This window comes from Salminus brasiliensis, chromosome 3, assembly GCF_030463535.1.
Source record: "Salminus brasiliensis chromosome 3, fSalBra1.hap2, whole genome shotgun sequence".
Classification (NCBI taxonomy): domain Eukaryota; kingdom Metazoa; phylum Chordata; class Actinopteri; order Characiformes; family Bryconidae; genus Salminus; species Salminus brasiliensis.
Genome location: NC_132880.1, coordinates 51,451,483 through 51,469,979, shown reverse-complemented (window position 1 = coordinate 51,469,979; position 18,497 = coordinate 51,451,483). Strand labels below are relative to the sequence as shown.

Sequence of the window (18,497 nt, the reverse complement as noted above, 5' to 3'; positions counted from 1 at the left end):
ATTAATATTATTCTCATTATATATCTTCTTATTTTTAGCACAGACCATAGCTAAAGCTTTTGAAAAAGTTCTGGAAAATACACGATTTGAGCTTGCCCGTCTGGCTCGTTGGTCTAGGGGTATGATTCTCGCTTCGGGTGCGAGAGGTCCCGGGTTCAAATCCCGGACGAGCCCGGCTTTTAAGGTTATCATAGATGGACTATCAATCAACACTGTTCACTGACTGGAACCATACAGTAAAACTGTGCTCTCGAGGTTCTTCTGCATATCCACTGCTCTTTAGTGTGTCCCTCTGGAAGCTGCGTGTGAACACCTTACTTAGTTTTAGTGGAGGATGCCGTATTGACCCGGCTTCAGTCATAGATAGCTAGCATCTAAGGAGAACATTAAGAAAACAACTTTAATATGAAGTCTGTTTAATTTTTCAAATATTTTAAGTTCAGTAAAAAACATCAATATTGTAATGACAAAGGGTCTGGAATGTGGCTTCCACTCCACCTGAATCCGTGTTTTAGAGATTGTGCACTTCCAGTAGTCACTGATAGATGGCGCTCAGGCTACAAAAACACTTTGCCCCCAGCCTCTGGCTCGTTGGTCTAGGGGTGTGATTCTCGCTTAGGGTGCGAGAGGTCCCGGGTTCAAATCCCGGACGAGCCCTGCTCGTTTTTTTGACGGACACGATGGCGACATTAACGGTCGTCTGGTACGTGCCAAAATCTCAATATATAACTATTACATGAAAACACACACACAAATAAAAAAAAAAACAACAACAGAAAAATAGCAACCTAATTTAGTCTCTCCTCAACTTCAATACACTCAACGTAAAAATGAGGCCAAGAAACAGACGAGCGAGCAGGTCACGATCAGGGCTGCACTCCTGCTGCAGTGGGGACCTGTGTGTCCAGGGCGCTGGGGGAGGTGACGACCGGAGAAGCAGCCAGGTGGACGCAATGCCTCCTAGACGAGAACGACTTGTTAGAAATCAGAAAAGACTCGGCTTGGTATGTTTATCAGATTAGATTAATAGTTCAGTAAATGTAATATATATTTAAACATCAGTCAAGTACACTCTATATTGACTAAAATAATGGGACACTACTCATTTAATGTTTTCTTCTGAAATCAAGGGTATTAAAAAGAGTTGATTCTGATTTTGTTGGAGTAGCTGTCTCTACTGTCCAGAAAAGAAGGTTTTCTACTAGATTTGGAGCATTACCAAGCCCGGAGTGGTTCATCGGGAGATTCGGGAGGATTCCAGATGGGCTGGTTCATGTCATATATTCATACACTTTATAAGTAAAGTTTTGCATATGACACTTTAGTTTTTTGGATGTCAATGTCAGGGACCTTTATTTATTTATACAAAATGCATTTATTTAATGTTTAATGTTTATCTAAATGTTATTTTTGTTATTATGCAAACGGTAGTCCCGACCTTACAATCTGGTTGGTTGAGAAGCGCTCTTACCGTACTGATATTTGTGATAATAGCACAGCTTTTTCACACCAACTTAAAATAACAAACAAACAACTAACTGAATAAATAAATCATCTTTAAATTCTTCATGATTTTATCGCTAATTTCGTTTTTTGTTTATTCCAAACATATATTAGTTGGTAGTCTTATGGCTGGTCAGGAATGTTTTATTGTTGTTGTGTTGCTTAAATAAAAAATAGCAAAGCCAACAACACCATAACTTCGCAGTCGAATAATATTAGCCCTAATAATCATTTCTGTGTTACCTGCGTGCGACGTGCGCATCCTCCTCCAGCAAGGTTTACTAGCCCTAACAACAAGCTTGTGGAACAACACTATTCGTATGCGCCCATATGACAACCATATTTCTAACAACGCTGCAACATGTGACGTGGCAGCTGTGGAAAGGCTAGCAAACACGTTCGTTAAGCATGGCTCGTTGGTCTAGGGGTATGATTCTCGTTTTGGGTGCGAGAGGTCCCGGGTTCAAATCCCGGACGAGCCCTGCTTTTACTGAGAAAGGTCTGACCATCAGTGAATGTAGGGCCCGTCCAACAATGCAGGAGCAGAGAGAGACTTACAGGTGAACTACCTGAGTGATAGGCACCGCGCTGTCCTCTCCTGTAGGTAATTTCAAACCCTGTACGACTCACCTGCTGAATTAACCATCAACGCCAATCATGATCTGAATCAGCTTAGAGGAGGAAAATGACCAAACCTACAAAAAGGCCTCAGAAGAAGTTTCAGCTACAGCAGTGAATGTTTCCTAATGACTACAGATGTAGTTATTCATGGAACCCTGAACGATGTGCCAGCATTACCAGCATGTCCGCTCCGTCCCACCAGTATGACCAGCTTAATGAAACGATATGTCAGTAGTGAGAGTTGATGATTAGTAGAGAGTGAAAGAAGTTTAGAGCTGCTAGGTTGTTGTTTTAGTACATTAAGAAATGTTGTGATCTAACGGACTCTGTCTAACAGTCACTGATAGATGGTGCTACAACTAGACTCCATGTGGAGGAGGCCTCTAACTGCTGAGACGTGGCAATCCTGAAAAACTATGAACGGTTACTCTGTGTCTGGCTCGTTGGTCTAGGGGTATGATTCTCGCTTAGGGTGCGAGAGGTCCCGGGTTCAAATCCCGGACGAGCCCTGCTCTTTTGTGTGCAGACTGAAACCGTAGAGCAGTGAGAAACTGGGATCAACTAACAGTTTATCTCTTGAAAGAAGTTTATTAATGACCTGCTATACCCCATCAGAACTTCCACTCAGCGAAATCCTTATTATTATCATCTTAGCAATATGCTACCCAAAGGGACTGAGTAGGAATAAATGATAATAATCATTCTTCTTCTTCGTATTATTATTATTATTATTATTATTATTATTATTAATATTATTCTCATTATATATCTTCTTATTTTTAGCACAGACCATAGCTAAAGCTTTTGAAAAAGTTCTGGAAAATACACGATTTGAGCTTGCCCGTCTGGCTCGTTGGTCTAGGGGTATGATTCTCGCTTCGGGTGCGAGAGGTCCCGGGTTCAAATCCCGGACGAGCCCGGCTTTTAAGGTTATCATAGATGGACTATCAATCAACACTGTTCACTGACTGGAACCATACAGTAAAACTGTGCTCTCGAGGTTCTTCTGCATATCCACTGCTCTTTAGTGTGTCCCTCTGGAAGCTGCGTGTGAACACCTTACTTAGTTTTAGTGGAGGATGCCGTATTGACCCGGCTTCAGTCATAGATAGCTAGCATCTAAGGAGAACATTAAGAAAACAACTTTAATATGAAGTCTGTTTAATTTTTCAAATATTTTAAGTTCAGTAAAAAACATCAATATTGTAATGACAAAGGGTCTGGAATGTGGCTTCCACTCCACCTGAATCCGTGTTTTAGAGATTGTGCACTTCCAGTAGTCACTGATAGATGGCGCTCAGGCTACAAAAACACTTTGCCCCCAGTCTCTGGCTCGTTGGTCTAGGGGTGTGATTCTCGCTTAGGGTGCGAGAGGTCCCGGGTTCAAATCCCGGACGAGCCCTGCTCGTTTTTTTGCCGGACACGATGGCGACATTAACGGTCGTCTGGTACGTGCCAAAATCTCAATATATAACTATTACATGAAAACACACACACAAATAAAAAAAAAAACAACAACAGAAAAATAGCAACCTAATTTAGTCTCTCCTCAACTTCAATACACTCAACGTAAAAATGAGGCCAAGAAACAGACGAGCGAGCAGGTCACGATCAGGGCTGCACTCCTGCTGCAGTGGGGACCTGTGTGTCCAGGGCGCTGGGGGAGGTGACGACCGGAGAAGCAGCCAGGTGGACGCAATGCCTCCTAGACGAGAACGACTTGTTAGAAATCAGAAAAGACTCGGCTTGGTATGTTTATCAGATTAGATTAATAGTTCAGTAAATGTAATATATATTTAAACATCAGTCAAGTACACTCTATATTGACTAAAATAATGGGACACTAATCATTTAATGTTTTCTTCTGAAATCAAGGGTATTAAAAAGAGTTGATTCTGATTTTGTTGGAGTAGCTGTCTCTACTGTCCAGAAAAGAAGGTTTTCTACTAGATTTGGAGCATTACCAAGCCCGGAGTGGTTCATCGGGAGATTCGGGAGGATTCCAGATGGGCTGGTTCATGTCATATATTCATACACTTTATAAGTAAAGTTTTGCATATGACACTTTAGTTTTTTGGATGTCAATGTCAGGGACCTTTATTTATTTATACAAAATGCATTTATTTAATGTTTAATGTTTATCTAAATGTTATTTTTGTTATTATGCAAACGGTAGTCCCGACCTTACAATCTGGTTGGTTGAGAAGCGCTCTTACCGTACTGATATTTGTGATAATAGCACAGCTTTTTCACACCAACTTAAAATAACAAACAAACAACTAACTGAATAAATAAATCATCTTTAAATTCTTCATGATTTTATCGCTAATTTCGTTTTTTGTTTATTCCAAACATATATTAGTTGGTAGTCTTATGGCTGGTCAGGAATGTTTTATTGTTGTTGTGTTGCTTAAATAAAAAATAGCAAAGCCAACAACACCATAACTTCGCAGTCGAATAATATTAGCCCTAATAATCATTTCTGTGTTACCTGCGTGCGACGTGCGCATCCTCCTCCAGCAAGGTTTACTAGCCCTAACAACAAGCTTGTGGAACAACACTATTCGTATGCGCCCATATGACAACCATATTTCTAACAACGCTGCAACATGTGACGTGGCAGCTGTGGAAAGGCTAGCAAACACGTTCGTTAAGCATGGCTCGTTGGTCTAGGGGTATGATTCTCGTTTTGGGTGCGAGAGGTCCCGGGTTCAAATCCCGGACGAGCCCTGCTTTTACTGAGAAAGGTCTGACCATCAGTGAATGTAGGGCCCGTCCAACAATGCAGGAGCAGAGAGAGACTTACAGGTGAACTACCTGAGTGATAGGCACCGCGCTGTCCTCTCCTGTAGGTAATTTCAAACCCTGTACGACTCACCTGCTGAATTAACCATCAACGCCAATCATGATCTGAATCAGCTTAGAGGAGGAAAATGACCAAACCTACAAAAAGGCCTCAGAAGAAGTTTCAGCTACAGCAGTGAATGTTTCCTAATGACTACAGATGTAGTTATTCATGGAACCCTGAACGATGTGCCAGCATTACCAGCATGTCCGCTCCGTCCCACCAGTATGACCAGCTTAATGAAACGATATGTCAGTAGTGAGAGTTGATGATTAGTAGAGAGTGAAAGAAGTTTAGAGCTGCTAGGTTGTTGTTTTAGTACATTAAGAAATGTTGTGATCTAACGGACTCTGTCTAACAGTCACTGATAGATGGTGCTACAACTAGACTCCATGTGGAGGAGGCCTCTAACTGCTGAGACGTGGCAATCCTGAAAAACTATGAACGGTTACTCTGTGTCTGGCTCGTTGGTCTAGGGGTATGATTCTCGCTTAGGGTGCGAGAGGTCCCGGGTTCAAATCCCGGACGAGCCCTGCTCTTTTGTGTGCAGACTGAAACCGTAGAGCAGTGAGAAACTGGGATCAACTAACAGTTTATCTCTTGAAAGAAGTTTATTAATGACCTGCTATACCCCATCAGAACTTCCACTCAGCGAAATCCTTATTATTATCATCTTAGCAATATGCTACCCAAAGGGACTGAGTAGGAATAAATGATAATAATCATTCTTCTTCTTCGTATTATTATTATTATTATTATTATTATTATTATTATTAATATTATTCTCATTATATATCTTCTTATTTTTAGCACAGACCATAGCTAAAGCTTTTGAAAAAGTTCTGGAAAATACACGATTTGAGCTTGCCCGTCTGGCTCGTTGGTCTAGGGGTATGATTCTCGCTTCGGGTGCGAGAGGTCCCGGGTTCAAATCCCGGACGAGCCCGGCTTTTAAGGTTATCATAGATGGACTATCAATCAACACTGTTCACTGACTGGAACCATACAGTAAAACTGTGCTCTCGAGGTTCTTCTGCATATCCACTGCTCTTTAGTGTGTCCCTCTGGAAGCTGCGTGTGAACACCTTACTTAGTTTTAGTGGAGGATGCCGTATTGACCCGGCTTCAGTCATAGATAGCTAGCATCTAAGGAGAACATTAAGAAAACAACTTTAATATGAAGTCTGTTTAATTTTTCAAATATTTTAAGTTCAGTAAAAAACATCAATATTGTAATGACAAAGGGTCTGGAATGTGGCTTCCACTCCACCTGAATCCGTGTTTTAGAGATTGTGCACTTCCAGTAGTCACTGATAGATGGCGCTCAGGCTACAAAAACACTTTGCCCCCAGCCTCTGGCTCGTTGGTCTAGGGGTGTGATTCTCGCTTAGGGTGCGAGAGGTCCCGGGTTCAAATCCCGGACGAGCCCTGCTCGTTTTTTTGCCGGACACGATGGCGACATTAACGGTCGTCTGGTACGTGCCAAAATCTCAATATATAACTATTACATGAAAACACACACACAAATAAAAAAAAAAACAACAACAGAAAAATAGCAACCTAATTTAGTCTCTCCTCAACTTCAATACACTCAACGTAAAAATGAGGCCAAGAAACAGACGAGCGAGCAGGTCACGATCAGGGCTGCACTCCTGCTGCAGTGGGGACCTGTGTGTCCAGGGCGCTGGGGGAGGTGACGACCGGAGAAGCAGCCAGGTGGACGCAATGCCTCCTAGACGAGAACGACTTGTTAGAAATCAGAAAAGACTCGGCTTGGTATGTTTATCAGATTAGATTAATAGTTCAGTAAATGTAATATATATTTAAACATCAGTCAAGTACACTCTATATTGACTAAAATAATGGGACACTACTCATTTAATGTTTTCTTCTGAAATCAAGGGTATTAAAAAGAGTTGATTCTGATTTTGTTGGAGTAGCTGTCTCTACTGTCCAGAAAAGAAGGTTTTCTACTAGATTTGGAGCATTACCAAGCCCGGAGTGGTTCATCGGGAGATTCGGGAGGATTCCAGATGGGCTGGTTCATGTCATATATTCATACACTTTATAAGTAAAGTTTTGCATATGACACTTTAGTTTTTTGGATGTCAATGTCAGGGACCTTTATTTATTTATACAAAATGCATTTATTTAATGTTTAATGTTTATCTAAATGTTATTTTTGTTATTATGCAAACGGTAGTCCCGACCTTACAATCTGGTTGGTTGAGAAGCGCTCTTACCGTACTGATATTTGTGATAATAGCACAGCTTTTTCACACCAACTTAAAATAACAAACAAACAACTAACTGAATAAATAAATCATCTTTAAATTCTTCATGATTTTATCGCTAATTTCGTTTTTTGTTTATTCCAAACATATATTAGTTGGTAGTCTTATGGCTGGTCAGGAATGTTTTATTGTTGTTGTGTTGCTTAAATAAAAAATAGCAAAGCCAACAACACCATAACTTCGCAGTCGAATAATATTAGCCCTAATAATCATTTCTGTGTTACCTGCGTGCGACGTGCGCATCCTCCTCCAGTAAGGTTTACTAGCCCTAACAACAAGCTTGTGGAACAACACTATTCGTATGCGCCCATATGACAACCATATTTCTAACAACGCTGCAACATGTGACGTGGCAGCTGTGGAAAGGCTAGCAAACACGTTCGTTAGGCATGGCTCGTTGGTCTAGGGGTATGATTCTCGCTTTGGGTGCGAGAGGTCCCGGGTTCAAATCCCGGACGAGCCCTGCTTTTACTGAGAAAGGTCTGACCATCAGTGAATGTAGGGCCCGTCCAACAATGCAGGAGCAGAGAGAGACTTACAGGTGAACTACCTGAGTGATAGGCACCGCGCTGTCCTCTCCTGTAGGTAATTTCAAACCCTGTACGACTCACCTGCTGAATTAACCATCAACGCCAATCATGATCTGAATCAGCTTAGAGGAGGAAAATGACCAAACCTACAAAAAGGCCTCAGAAGAAGTTTCAGCTACAGCAGTGAATGTTTCCTAATGACTACAGATGTAGTTATTCATGGAACCCTGAACGATGTGCCAGCATTACCAGCATGTCCGCTCCGTCCCACCAGTATGACCAGCTTAATGAAACGATATGTCAGTAGTGAGAGTTGATGATTAGTAGAGAGTGAAAGAAGTTTAGAGCTGCTAGGTTGTTGTTTTAGTACATTAAGAAATGTTGTGATCTAACGGACTCTGTCTAACAGTCACTGATAGATGGTGCTACAACTAGACTCCATGTGGAGGAGGCCTCTAACTGCTGAGACGTGGCAATCCTGAAAAACTATGAACGGTTACTCTGTGTCTGGCTCGTTGGTCTAGGGGTATGATTCTCGCTTAGGGTGCGAGAGGTCCCGGGTTCAAATCCCGGACGAGCCCTGCTCTTTTGTGTGCAGACTGAAACCGTAGAGCAGTGAGAAACTGGGATCAACTAACAGTTCCTCTCTTGAAGGAAGTTTATTAATGACCTGCTATACCCCATCAGAACTTACACTCAGCTAAATCCTTATTATTATCATCTTAGCAATATGCTACCCAAAGGGACTGAGTAGGAATAAATGATAATAATCATTCTTCTTCTTCGTATTATTATTATTATTATTATTATTATTATTAATATTATTATTAATATTATTCTCATTATATATCTTCTTATTTTTAGCATAGACCATAGCTGAAGCTTTTGAAAAAGTTCTGGAAAATACACGATTTGAGCTTGTGTCGTCTCGGTTCGTCTTCCTCTAGAGATGGACTTGTTATTCAACAAGGAGAGTCTGTAGCCACCGTCTTTAGTTGTAACAATAATATATTTTATTGCAATCGAAAGAACAGTGTGGAGAGAGTCTGCCAATTCTGGGTGCCCTTCGGTCTCTCTCTCTCCGACTTAGGAATACCTTGAGTTTTTATACCTTATTTCACGCCACATTCTGTTGGAATGTTGCCATATATGGAATGTTTACATTTCATCCATAGGGAACAGCCATTAGCTCCCCCATTACCTAAGTGGTCCATGGCCACATCTGGACAGCGTTTAACTCACTGACACGTCTGCCCAACGGGATGTCCAAATCTAAACAGCATCTTATGTCTGTTCAATTTGTGTAGATTTGGTCAAGAAACGGGGCCCCCTTTCTTTTCTACATCTGCAAAGCCAACGAATATACTACACTTGCCCGTCTGGCTCGTTGGTCTAGGGGTATGATTCTCGCTTCGGGTGCGAGAGGTCCCGGGTTCAAATCCCGGACGAGCCCGGCTTTTAAGGTTATCATAGATGGACTATCAATCAACACTGTTCACTGACTGGAACCATACAGTAAAACTGTGCTCTCGAGGTTCTTCTGCATATCCACTGCTCTTTAGTGTGTCCCTCTGGAAGCTGCGTGTGAACACCTTACTTAGTTTTAGTGGAGGATGCCGTATTGACCCGGCTTCAGTCATAGATAGCTAGCATCTAAGGAGAACATTAAGAAAACAACTTTAATATGAAGTCTGTTTAATTTTTCAAATATTTTAAGTTCAGTAAAAAACATCAATATTGTAATGACAAAGGGTCTGGAATGTGGCTTCCACTCCACCTGAATCCGTGTTTTAGAGATTGTGCACTTCCAGTAGTCACTGATAGATGGCGCTCAGGCTACAAAAACACTTTGCCCCCAGCCTCTGGCTCGTTGGTCTAGGGGTGTGATTCTCGCTTAGGGTGCGAGAGGTCCCGGGTTCAAATCCCGGACGAGCCCTGCTCGTTTTTTTGCCGGACACGATGGCGACATTAACGGTCGTCTGGTACGTGCCAAAATCTCAATATATAACTATTACATGAAAACACACACACAAATAAAAAAAAAAACAACAACAGAAAAATAGCAACCTAATTTAGTCTCTCCTCAACTTCAATACACTCAACGTAAAAATGAGGCCAAGAAACAGACGAGCGAGCAGGTCACGATCAGGGCTGCACTCCTGCTGCAGTGGGGACCTGTGTGTCCAGGGCGCTGGGGGAGGTGACGACCGGAGAAGCAGCCAGGTGGACGCAATGCCTCCTAGACGAGAACGACTTGTTAGAAATCAGAAAAGACTCGGCTTGGTATGTTTATCAGATTAGATTAATAGTTCAGTAAATGTAATATATATTTAAACATCAGTCAAGTACACTCTATATTGACTAAAATAATGGGACACTACTCATTTAATGTTTTCTTCTGAAATCAAGGGTATTAAAAAGAGTTGATTCTGATTTTGTTGGAGTAGCTGTCTCTACTGTCCAGAAAAGAAGGTTTTCTACTAGATTTGGAGCATTACCAAGCCCGGAGTGGTTCATCGGGAGATTCGGGAGGATTCCAGATGGGCTGGTTCATGTCATATATTCATACACTTTATAAGTAAAGTTTTGCATATGACACTTTAGTTTTTTGGATGTTAATGTCAGGGACCTTTATTTATTTATACAAAATGCATTTATTTAATGTTTAATGTTTATCTAAATGTTATTTTTGTTATTATGCAAACGGTAGTCCCGACCTTACAATCTGGTTGGTTGAGAAGCGCTCTTACCGTACTGATATTTGTGATAATAGCACAGCTTTTTCACACCAACTTAAAATAACAAACAAACAACTAACTGAATAAATAAATCATCTTTAAATTCTTCATGATTTTATCGCTAATTTCGTTTTTTGTTTATTCCAAACATATATTAGTTGGTAGTCTTATGGCTGGTCAGGAATGTTTTATTGTTGTTGTGTTGCTTAAATAAAAAATAGCAAAGCCAACAACACCATAACTTCGCAGTCGAATAATATTAGCCCTAATAATCATTTCTGTGTTACCTGCGTGCGACGTGCGCATCCTCCTCCAGTAAGGTTTACTAGCCCTAACAACAAGCTTGTGGAACAACACTATTCGTATGCGCCCATATGACAACCATATTTCTAACAACGCTGCAACATGTGACGTGGCAGCTGTGGAAAGGCTAGCAAACACGTTCGTTAGGCATGGCTCGTTGGTCTAGGGGTATGATTCTCGCTTTGGGTGCGAGAGGTCCCGGGTTCAAATCCCGGACGAGCCCTGCTTTTACTGAGAAAGGTCTGACCATCAGTGAATGTAGGGCCCGTCCAACAATGCAGGAGCAGAGAGAGACTTACAGGTGAACTACCTGAGTGATAGGCACCGCGCTGTCCTCTCCTGTAGGTAATTTCAAACCCTGTACGACTCACCTGCTGAATTAACCATCAACGCCAATCATGATCTGAATCAGCTTAGAGGAGGAAAATGACCAAACCTACAAAAAGGCCTCAGAAGAAGTTTCAGCTACAGCAGTGAATGTTTCCTAATGACTACAGATGTAGTTATTCATGGAACCCTGAACGATGTGCCAGCATTACCAGCATGTCCGCTCCGTCCCACCAGTATGACCAGCTTAATGAAACGATATGTCAGTAGTGAGAGTTGATGATTAGTAGAGAGTGAAAGAAGTTTAGAGCTGCTAGGTTGTTGTTTTAGTACATTAAGAAATGTTGTGATCTAACGGACTCTGTCTAACAGTCACTGATAGATGGTGCTACAACTAGACTCCATGTGGAGGAGGCCTCTAACTGCTGAGACGTGGCAATCCTGAAAAACTATGAACGGTTACTCTGTGTCTGGCTCGTTGGTCTAGGGGTATGATTCTCGCTTAGGGTGCGAGAGGTCCCGGGTTCAAATCCCGGACGAGCCCTGCTCTTTTGTGTGCAGACTGAAACCGTAGAGCAGTGAGAAACTGGGATCAACTAACAGTTCCTCTCTTGAAGGAAGTTTATTAATGACCTGCTATACCCCATCAGAACTTACACTCAGCTAAATCCTTATTATTATCATCTTAGCAATATGCTACCCAAAGGGACTGAGTAGGAATAAATGATAATAATCATTCTTCTTCTTCGTATTATTATTATTATTATTATTATTATTAATATTATTATTAATATTATTCTCATTATATATCTTCTTATTTTTAGCATAGACCATAGCTGAAGCTTTTGAAAAAGTTCTGGAAAATACACGATTTGAGCTTGTGTCGTCTCGGTTCGTCTTCCTCTAGAGATGGACTTGTTATTCAACAAGGAGAGTCTGTAGCCACCGTCTTTAGTTGTAACAATAATATATTTTATTGCAATCGAAAGAACAGTGTGGAGAGAGTCTGCCAATTCTGGGTGCCCTTCGGTCTCTCTCTCTCCGACTTAGGAATACCTTGAGTTTTTATACCTTATTTCACGCCACATTCTGTTGGAATGTTGCCATATATGGAATGTTTACATTTCATCCATAGGGAACAGCCATTAGCTCCCCCATTACCTAAGTGGTCCATGGCCACATCTGGACAGCGTTTAACTCACTGACACGTCTGCCCAACGGGATGTCCAAATCTAAACAGCATCTTATGTCTGTTCAATTTGTGTAGATTTGGTCAAGAAACGGGGCCCCCTTTCTTTTCTACATCTGCAAAGCCAACGAATATACTACACTTGCCCGTCTGGCTCGTTGGTCTAGGGGTATGATTCTCGCTTCGGGTGCGAGAGGTCCCGGGTTCAAATCCCGGACGAGCCCGGCTTTTAAGGTTATCATAGATGGACTATCAATCAACACTGTTCACTGACTGGAACCATACAGTAAAACTGTGCTCTCGAGGTTCTTCTGCATATCCACTGCTCTTTAGTGTGTCCCTCTGGAAGCTGCGTGTGAACACCTTACTTAGTTTTAGTGGAGGATGCCGTATTGACCCGGCTTCAGTCATAGATAGCTAGCATCTAAGGAGAACATTAAGAAAACAACTTTAATATGAAGTCTGTTTAATTTTTCAAATATTTTAAGTTCAGTAAAAAACATCAATATTGTAATGACAAAGGGTCTGGAATGTGGCTTCCACTCCACCTGAATCCGTGTTTTAGAGATTGTGCACTTCCAGTAGTCACTGATAGATGGCGCTCAGGCTACAAAAACACTTTTCCCCCAACCTCTGGCTCGTTGGTCTAGGGGTATGATTCTCGCTTAGGGTGCGAGAGGTCCCGGGTTCAAATCCCGGACGAGCCCTGCTCGTTTTTTTTTTCCGGACACGATGGCGACATTAACGGTCGTCTGGTACGTGCCAAAATCTCAATATATAACTATTACATGAAAACACACACACAAATAAAAAAAAAACAACAACAGAAAAATAGCAACCTAATTTAGTCTCTCCTCAACTTCAATACACTCAACGTAAAGATGAGGCCAAGAAACAGACGAGCGAGCAGGTCACGATCAGGGCTGCACTCCTGCTGCAGTGGGGACCTGTGTGTCCAGGGCGCTGGGGGAGGTGACGACCGGAGAAGCAGCCAGGTGGACGCAATGCCTCCTAGACGAGAACGACTTGTTAGAAATCAGAAAAGACTCGGCTTGGTATGTTTATCAGATTAGATTAATAGTTCAGTAAATGTAATATATATTTAAACATCAGTCAAGTACACTCTATATTGACTAAAATAATGGGACACTACTCATTTAATGTTTTCTTCTGAAATCAAGGGTATTAAAAAGAGTTGATTCTGATTTTGTTGGAGTAGCTGTCTCTACTGTCCAGAAAAGAAGGTTTTCTACTAGATTTGGAGCATTACCAAGCCCGGAGTGGTTCATCGGGAGATTCGGGAGGATTCCAGATGGGCTGGTTCATGTCATATATTCATACACTTTATAAGTAAAGTTTTGCATATGACACTTTAGTTTTTTGGATGTCAATGTCAGGGACCTTTATTTATTTATACAAAATGCATTTATTTAATGTTTAATGTTTATCTAAATGTTATTTTTGTTATTATGCAAACGGTAGTCCCGACCTTACAATCTGGTTGGTTGAGAAGCGCTCTTACCGTACTGATATTTGTGATAATAGCACAGCTTTTTCACACCAACTTAAAATAACAAACAAACAACTAACTGAATAAATAAATCATCTTTAAATTCTTCATGATTTTATCGCTAATTTCGTTTTTTGTTTATTCCAAACATATATTAGTTGGTAGTCTTATGGCTGGTCAGGAATGTTTTATTGTTGTTGTGTTGCTTAAATAAAAAATAGCAAAGCCAACAAAACCATAACTTCGCAGTCGAATAATATTAGCCCTAATAATCATTTCTGTGTTACCTGCGTGCGACGTGCGCATCCTCCTCCAGCAAGGTTTACTAGCCCTAACAACAAGCTTGTGGAACAACACTATTCGTATGCGCCCATATGACAACCATATTTCTAACAACGCTGCAACATGTGACGTGGCAGCTGTGGAAAGGCTAGCAAACACGTTCGTTAGGCATGGCTCGTTGGTCTAGGGGTATGATTCTCGCTTTGGGTGCGAGAGGTCCCGGGTTCAAATCCCGGACGAGCCCTGCTTTTACTGAGAAAGGTCTGACCATCAGTGAATGTAGGGCCCGTCCAACAATGCAGGAGCAGAGAGAGACTTACAGGTGAACTACCTGAGTGATAGGCACCGCGCTGTCCTCTCCTGTAGGTAATTTCAAACCCTGTACGACTCACCTGCTGAATTAACCATCAACGCCAATCATGATCTGAATCAGCTTAGAGGAGGAAAATGACCAAACCTACAAAAAGGCCTCAGAAGAAGTTTCAGCTACAGCAGTGAATGTTTCCTAATGACTACAGATGTAGTTATTCATGGAACCCTGAACGATGTGCCAGCATTACCAGCATGTCCGCTCCGTCCCACCAGTATGACCAGCTTAATGAAACGATATGTCAGTAGTGAGAGTTGATGATTAGTAGAGAGTGAAAGAAGTTTAGAGCTGCTAGGTTGTTGTTTTAGTACATTAAGAAATGTTGTGATCTAACGGACTCTGTCTAACAGTCACTGATAGATGGTGCTACAACTAGACTCCATGTGGAGGAGGCCTCTAACTGCTGAGACGTGGCAATCCTGAAAAACTATGAACGGTTACTCTGTGTCTGGCTCGTTGGTCTAGGGGTATGATTCTCGCTTAGGGTGCGAGAGGTCCCGGGTTCAAATCCCGGACGAGCCCTGCTCTTTTGTGTGCAGACTGAAACCGTAGAGCAGTGAGAAACTGGGATCAACTAACAGTTCCTCTCTTGAAGGAAGTTTATTAATGACCTGCTATACCCCATCAGAACTTACACTCAGCTAAATCCTTATTATTATCATCTTAGCAATATGCTACCCAAAGGGACTGAGTAGGAATAAATGATAATAATCATTCTTCTTCTTCGTATTATTATTATTATTATTATTATTATTAATAATATTATTATTAATATTATTCTCATTATATATCTTCTTATTTTTAGCATAGACCATAGCTGAAGCTTTTGAAAAAGTTCTGGAAAATACACGATTTGAGCTTGTGTCGTCTCGGTTCGTCTTCCTCTAGAGATGGACTTGTTATTCAACAAGGAGAGTCTGTAGCCACCGTCTTTAGTTGTAACAATAATATATTTTATTGCAATCGAAAGAACAGTGTGGAGAGAGTCTGCCAATTCTGGGTGCCCTTCGGTCTCTCTCTCTCCGACTTAGGAATACCTTGAGTTTTTATACCTTATTTCACGCCACATTCTGTTGGAATGTTGCCATATATGGAATGTTTACATTTCATCCATAGGGAACAGCCATTAGCTCCCCCATTACCTAAGTGGTCCATGGCCACATCTGGACAGCGTTTAACTCACTGACACGTCTGCCCAACGGGATGTCCAAATCTAAACAGCATCTTATGTCTGTTCAATTTGTGTAGATTTGGTCAAGAAACGGGGCCCCCTTTCTTTTCTACATCTGCAAAGCCAACGAATATACTACACTTGCCCGTCTGGCTCGTTGGTCTAGGGGTATGATTCTCGCTTCGGGTGCGAGAGGTCCCGGGTTCAAATCCCGGACGAGCCCGGCTTTTAAGGTTATCATAGATGGACTATCAATCAACACTGTTCACTGACTGGAACCATACAGTAAAACTGTGCTCTCGAGGTTCTTCTGCATATCCACTGCTCTTTAGTGTGTCCCTCTGGAAGCTGCGTGTGAACACCTTACTTAGTTTTAGTGGAGGATGCCGTATTGACCCGGCTTCAGTCATAGATAGCTAGCATCTAAGGAGAACATTAAGAAAACAACTTTAATATGAAGTCTGTTTAATTTTTCAAATATTTTAAGTTCAGTAAAAAACATCAATATTGTAATGACAAAGGGTCTGGAATGTGGCTTCCACTCCACCTGAATCCGTGTTTTAGAGATTGTGCACTTCCAGTAGTCACTGATAGATGGCGCTCAGGCTAAAAAAACACTTTTCCCCCAACCTCTGGCTCGTTGGTCTAGGGGTATGATTCTCGCTTAGGGTGCGAGAGGTCCCGGGTTCAAATCCCGGACGAGCCCTGCTCGTTTTTTTTGCCGGACACGATGGCGACATTAACGGTCGTCTGGTACGTGCCAAAATCTCAATATATAACTATTACATGAAAACACACACACAAATAAAAAAAAAACAACAACAGAAAAATAGCAACCTAATTTAGTCTCTCCTCAACTTCAATACACTCAACGTAAAGATGAGGCCAAGAAACAGACGAGCGAGCAGGTCACGATCAGGGCTGCACTCCTGCTGCAGTGGGGACCTGTGTGTCCAGGGCGCTGGGGGAGGTGACGACCGGAGAAGCAGCCAGGTGGACGCAATGCCTCCTAGACGAGAACGACTTGTTAGAAATCAGAAAAGACTCGGCTTGGTATGTTTATCAGATTAGATTAATAGTTCAGTAAATGTAATATATATTTAAACATCAGTCAAGTACACTCTATATTGACTAAAATAATGGGACACTACTCATTTAATGTTTTCTTCTGAAATCAAGGGTATTAAAAAGAGTTGATTCTGATTTTGTTGGAGTAGCTGTCTCTACTGTCCAGAAAAGAAGGTTTTCTACTAGATTTGGAGCGTTACCAAGCCCGGAGTGGTTCATCGGGAGATTCGGGAGGATTCCAGATGGGCTGGTTCATGTCATATATTCATACACTTTATAAGTAAAGTTTTGCATATGACACTTTAGTTTTTTGGATGTCAATGTCAGGGACCTTTATTTATTTATACAAAATGCATTTATTTAATGTTTAATGTTTATCTAAATGTTATTTTTGTTATTATGCAAACGGTAGTCCCGACCTTACAATCTGGTTGGTTGAGAAGCGCTCTTACCGTACTGATATTTGTGATAATAGCACAGCTTTTTCACACCAACTTAAAATAACAAACAAACAACTAACTGAATAAATAAATCATCTTTAAATTCTTCATGATTTTATCGCTAATTTCGTTTTTTGTTTATTCCAAACATATATTAGTTGGTAGTCTTATGGCTGGTCAGGAATGTTTTATTGTTGTTGTGTTGCTTAAATAAAAAATAGCAAAGCCAACAAAACCATAACTTCGCAGTCGAATAATATTAGCCCTAATAATCATTTCTGTGTTACCTGCGTGCGACGTGCGCATCCTCCTCCAGCAAGGTTTACTAGCCCTAACAACAAGCTTGTGGAACAACACTATTCGTATGCGCCCATATGACAACCATATTTCTAACAACGCTGCAACATGTGACGTGGCAGCTGTGGAAAGGCTAGCAAACACGTTCGTTAAGCATGGCTCGTTGGTCTAGGGGTATGATTCTCGCTTTGGGTGCGAGAGGTCCCGGGTTCAAATCCCGGACGAGCCCTGCTTTTACTGAGAAAGGTCTGACCATCAGTGAATGTAGGGCCCGTCCAGCAATGCAGGAGCAGAGAGAGACTTACAGGTGAACTACCTGAGTGATAGGCACCGCGCTGTCCTCTCCTGTAGGTAATTTCAAACCCTGTACGACTCACCTGCTGAATTAACCATCAACGCCAATCATGATCTGAATCAGCTTAGAGGATGAAAATGACCAAACCTACAAAAAGGCCTCAGAAGAAGTTTCAGCTACAGCAGTGAATGTTTCCTAATGACTACAGATGTAGTTATTCATGGAACCCTGAACGATGTGCCAGCATTACCAGCATGTCCGCTCCGTCCCACCAGTATGACCAGCTTAATGAAACGATATGTCAGTAGTGAGAGTTGATGATTAGTAGAGAGTGAAAGAAGTTTAGAGCTGCTAGGTTGTTGTTTTAGTACATTAAGAAATGTTGTGATCTAACGGACTCTGTCTAACAGTCACTGATAGATGGTGCTACAACTAGACTCCATGTGGAGGAGGCCTCTAACTGCTGAGACGTGGCAATCCTGAAAAACTATGAACGGTTACTCTGTGTCTGGCTCGTTGGTCTAGGGGTATGATTCTCGCTTAGGGTGCGAGAGGTCCCGGGTTCAAATCCCGGACGAGCCCTGCTCTTTTGTGTGCAGACTGAAACCGTAGAGCAGTGAGAAACTGGGATCAACTAACAGTTTATCTCTTGAAAGAAGTTTATTAATGACCTGCTATACCCCATCAGAACTTCCACTCAGCGAAATCCTTATT

At 41.6% G+C, this 18,497-nt stretch overlaps 24 non-coding genes across 24 annotated transcripts; all 24 read left to right on the top strand.

Annotated features, from left to right (window-relative positions):
• Nucleotides 1-102: 102 nt before the first annotated feature.
• On the top strand, nucleotides 103-174 carry trnap-cgg (transfer RNA proline (anticodon CGG)). Its single transcript has one exon. It is a non-coding gene; the product is annotated as a tRNA-Pro (tRNA).
• Nucleotides 175-585: 411 nt separating this feature from the next.
• trnap-agg (transfer RNA proline (anticodon AGG)) lies at nucleotides 586-657 on the top strand. Its single transcript has one exon. It is a non-coding gene; the product is annotated as a tRNA-Pro (tRNA).
• A 1,256-nt stretch (nucleotides 658-1,913) lies between these two features.
• Nucleotides 1,914-1,985, top strand: trnap-ugg (transfer RNA proline (anticodon UGG)). The gene has a single exon. It is a non-coding gene; the product is annotated as a tRNA-Pro (tRNA).
• A 576-nt stretch (nucleotides 1,986-2,561) lies between these two features.
• Nucleotides 2,562-2,633, top strand: trnap-agg (transfer RNA proline (anticodon AGG)). Its single transcript has one exon. It is a non-coding gene; the product is annotated as a tRNA-Pro (tRNA).
• Nucleotides 2,634-2,971: 338 nt separating this feature from the next.
• Nucleotides 2,972-3,043, top strand: trnap-cgg (transfer RNA proline (anticodon CGG)). The gene has a single exon. It is a non-coding gene; the product is annotated as a tRNA-Pro (tRNA).
• Nucleotides 3,044-3,454: 411 nt separating this feature from the next.
• Nucleotides 3,455-3,526, top strand: trnap-agg (transfer RNA proline (anticodon AGG)). The gene has a single exon. It is a non-coding gene; the product is annotated as a tRNA-Pro (tRNA).
• A 1,256-nt stretch (nucleotides 3,527-4,782) lies between these two features.
• trnap-ugg (transfer RNA proline (anticodon UGG)) lies at nucleotides 4,783-4,854 on the top strand. The gene has a single exon. It is a non-coding gene; the product is annotated as a tRNA-Pro (tRNA).
• A 576-nt stretch (nucleotides 4,855-5,430) lies between these two features.
• Nucleotides 5,431-5,502, top strand: trnap-agg (transfer RNA proline (anticodon AGG)). Its single transcript has one exon. It is a non-coding gene; the product is annotated as a tRNA-Pro (tRNA).
• A 341-nt stretch (nucleotides 5,503-5,843) lies between these two features.
• On the top strand, nucleotides 5,844-5,915 carry trnap-cgg (transfer RNA proline (anticodon CGG)). The gene has a single exon. It is a non-coding gene; the product is annotated as a tRNA-Pro (tRNA).
• A 411-nt stretch (nucleotides 5,916-6,326) lies between these two features.
• On the top strand, nucleotides 6,327-6,398 carry trnap-agg (transfer RNA proline (anticodon AGG)). The gene has a single exon. It is a non-coding gene; the product is annotated as a tRNA-Pro (tRNA).
• A 1,256-nt stretch (nucleotides 6,399-7,654) lies between these two features.
• On the top strand, nucleotides 7,655-7,726 carry trnap-ugg (transfer RNA proline (anticodon UGG)). The gene has a single exon. It is a non-coding gene; the product is annotated as a tRNA-Pro (tRNA).
• Nucleotides 7,727-8,302: 576 nt separating this feature from the next.
• On the top strand, nucleotides 8,303-8,374 carry trnap-agg (transfer RNA proline (anticodon AGG)). The gene has a single exon. It is a non-coding gene; the product is annotated as a tRNA-Pro (tRNA).
• Nucleotides 8,375-9,174: 800 nt separating this feature from the next.
• On the top strand, nucleotides 9,175-9,246 carry trnap-cgg (transfer RNA proline (anticodon CGG)). The gene has a single exon. It is a non-coding gene; the product is annotated as a tRNA-Pro (tRNA).
• Nucleotides 9,247-9,657: 411 nt separating this feature from the next.
• On the top strand, nucleotides 9,658-9,729 carry trnap-agg (transfer RNA proline (anticodon AGG)). Its single transcript has one exon. It is a non-coding gene; the product is annotated as a tRNA-Pro (tRNA).
• A 1,256-nt stretch (nucleotides 9,730-10,985) lies between these two features.
• On the top strand, nucleotides 10,986-11,057 carry trnap-ugg (transfer RNA proline (anticodon UGG)). The gene has a single exon. It is a non-coding gene; the product is annotated as a tRNA-Pro (tRNA).
• A 576-nt stretch (nucleotides 11,058-11,633) lies between these two features.
• trnap-agg (transfer RNA proline (anticodon AGG)) lies at nucleotides 11,634-11,705 on the top strand. The gene has a single exon. It is a non-coding gene; the product is annotated as a tRNA-Pro (tRNA).
• A 797-nt stretch (nucleotides 11,706-12,502) lies between these two features.
• Nucleotides 12,503-12,574, top strand: trnap-cgg (transfer RNA proline (anticodon CGG)). Its single transcript has one exon. It is a non-coding gene; the product is annotated as a tRNA-Pro (tRNA).
• A 411-nt stretch (nucleotides 12,575-12,985) lies between these two features.
• On the top strand, nucleotides 12,986-13,057 carry trnap-agg (transfer RNA proline (anticodon AGG)). The gene has a single exon. It is a non-coding gene; the product is annotated as a tRNA-Pro (tRNA).
• Nucleotides 13,058-14,314: 1,257 nt separating this feature from the next.
• trnap-ugg (transfer RNA proline (anticodon UGG)) lies at nucleotides 14,315-14,386 on the top strand. The gene has a single exon. It is a non-coding gene; the product is annotated as a tRNA-Pro (tRNA).
• Nucleotides 14,387-14,962: 576 nt separating this feature from the next.
• Nucleotides 14,963-15,034, top strand: trnap-agg (transfer RNA proline (anticodon AGG)). The gene has a single exon. It is a non-coding gene; the product is annotated as a tRNA-Pro (tRNA).
• Nucleotides 15,035-15,834: 800 nt separating this feature from the next.
• Nucleotides 15,835-15,906, top strand: trnap-cgg (transfer RNA proline (anticodon CGG)). Its single transcript has one exon. It is a non-coding gene; the product is annotated as a tRNA-Pro (tRNA).
• A 411-nt stretch (nucleotides 15,907-16,317) lies between these two features.
• trnap-agg (transfer RNA proline (anticodon AGG)) lies at nucleotides 16,318-16,389 on the top strand. The gene has a single exon. It is a non-coding gene; the product is annotated as a tRNA-Pro (tRNA).
• A 1,256-nt stretch (nucleotides 16,390-17,645) lies between these two features.
• On the top strand, nucleotides 17,646-17,717 carry trnap-ugg (transfer RNA proline (anticodon UGG)). The gene has a single exon. It is a non-coding gene; the product is annotated as a tRNA-Pro (tRNA).
• A 576-nt stretch (nucleotides 17,718-18,293) lies between these two features.
• trnap-agg (transfer RNA proline (anticodon AGG)) lies at nucleotides 18,294-18,365 on the top strand. The gene has a single exon. It is a non-coding gene; the product is annotated as a tRNA-Pro (tRNA).
• Nucleotides 18,366-18,497: the final 132 nt, after the last annotated feature.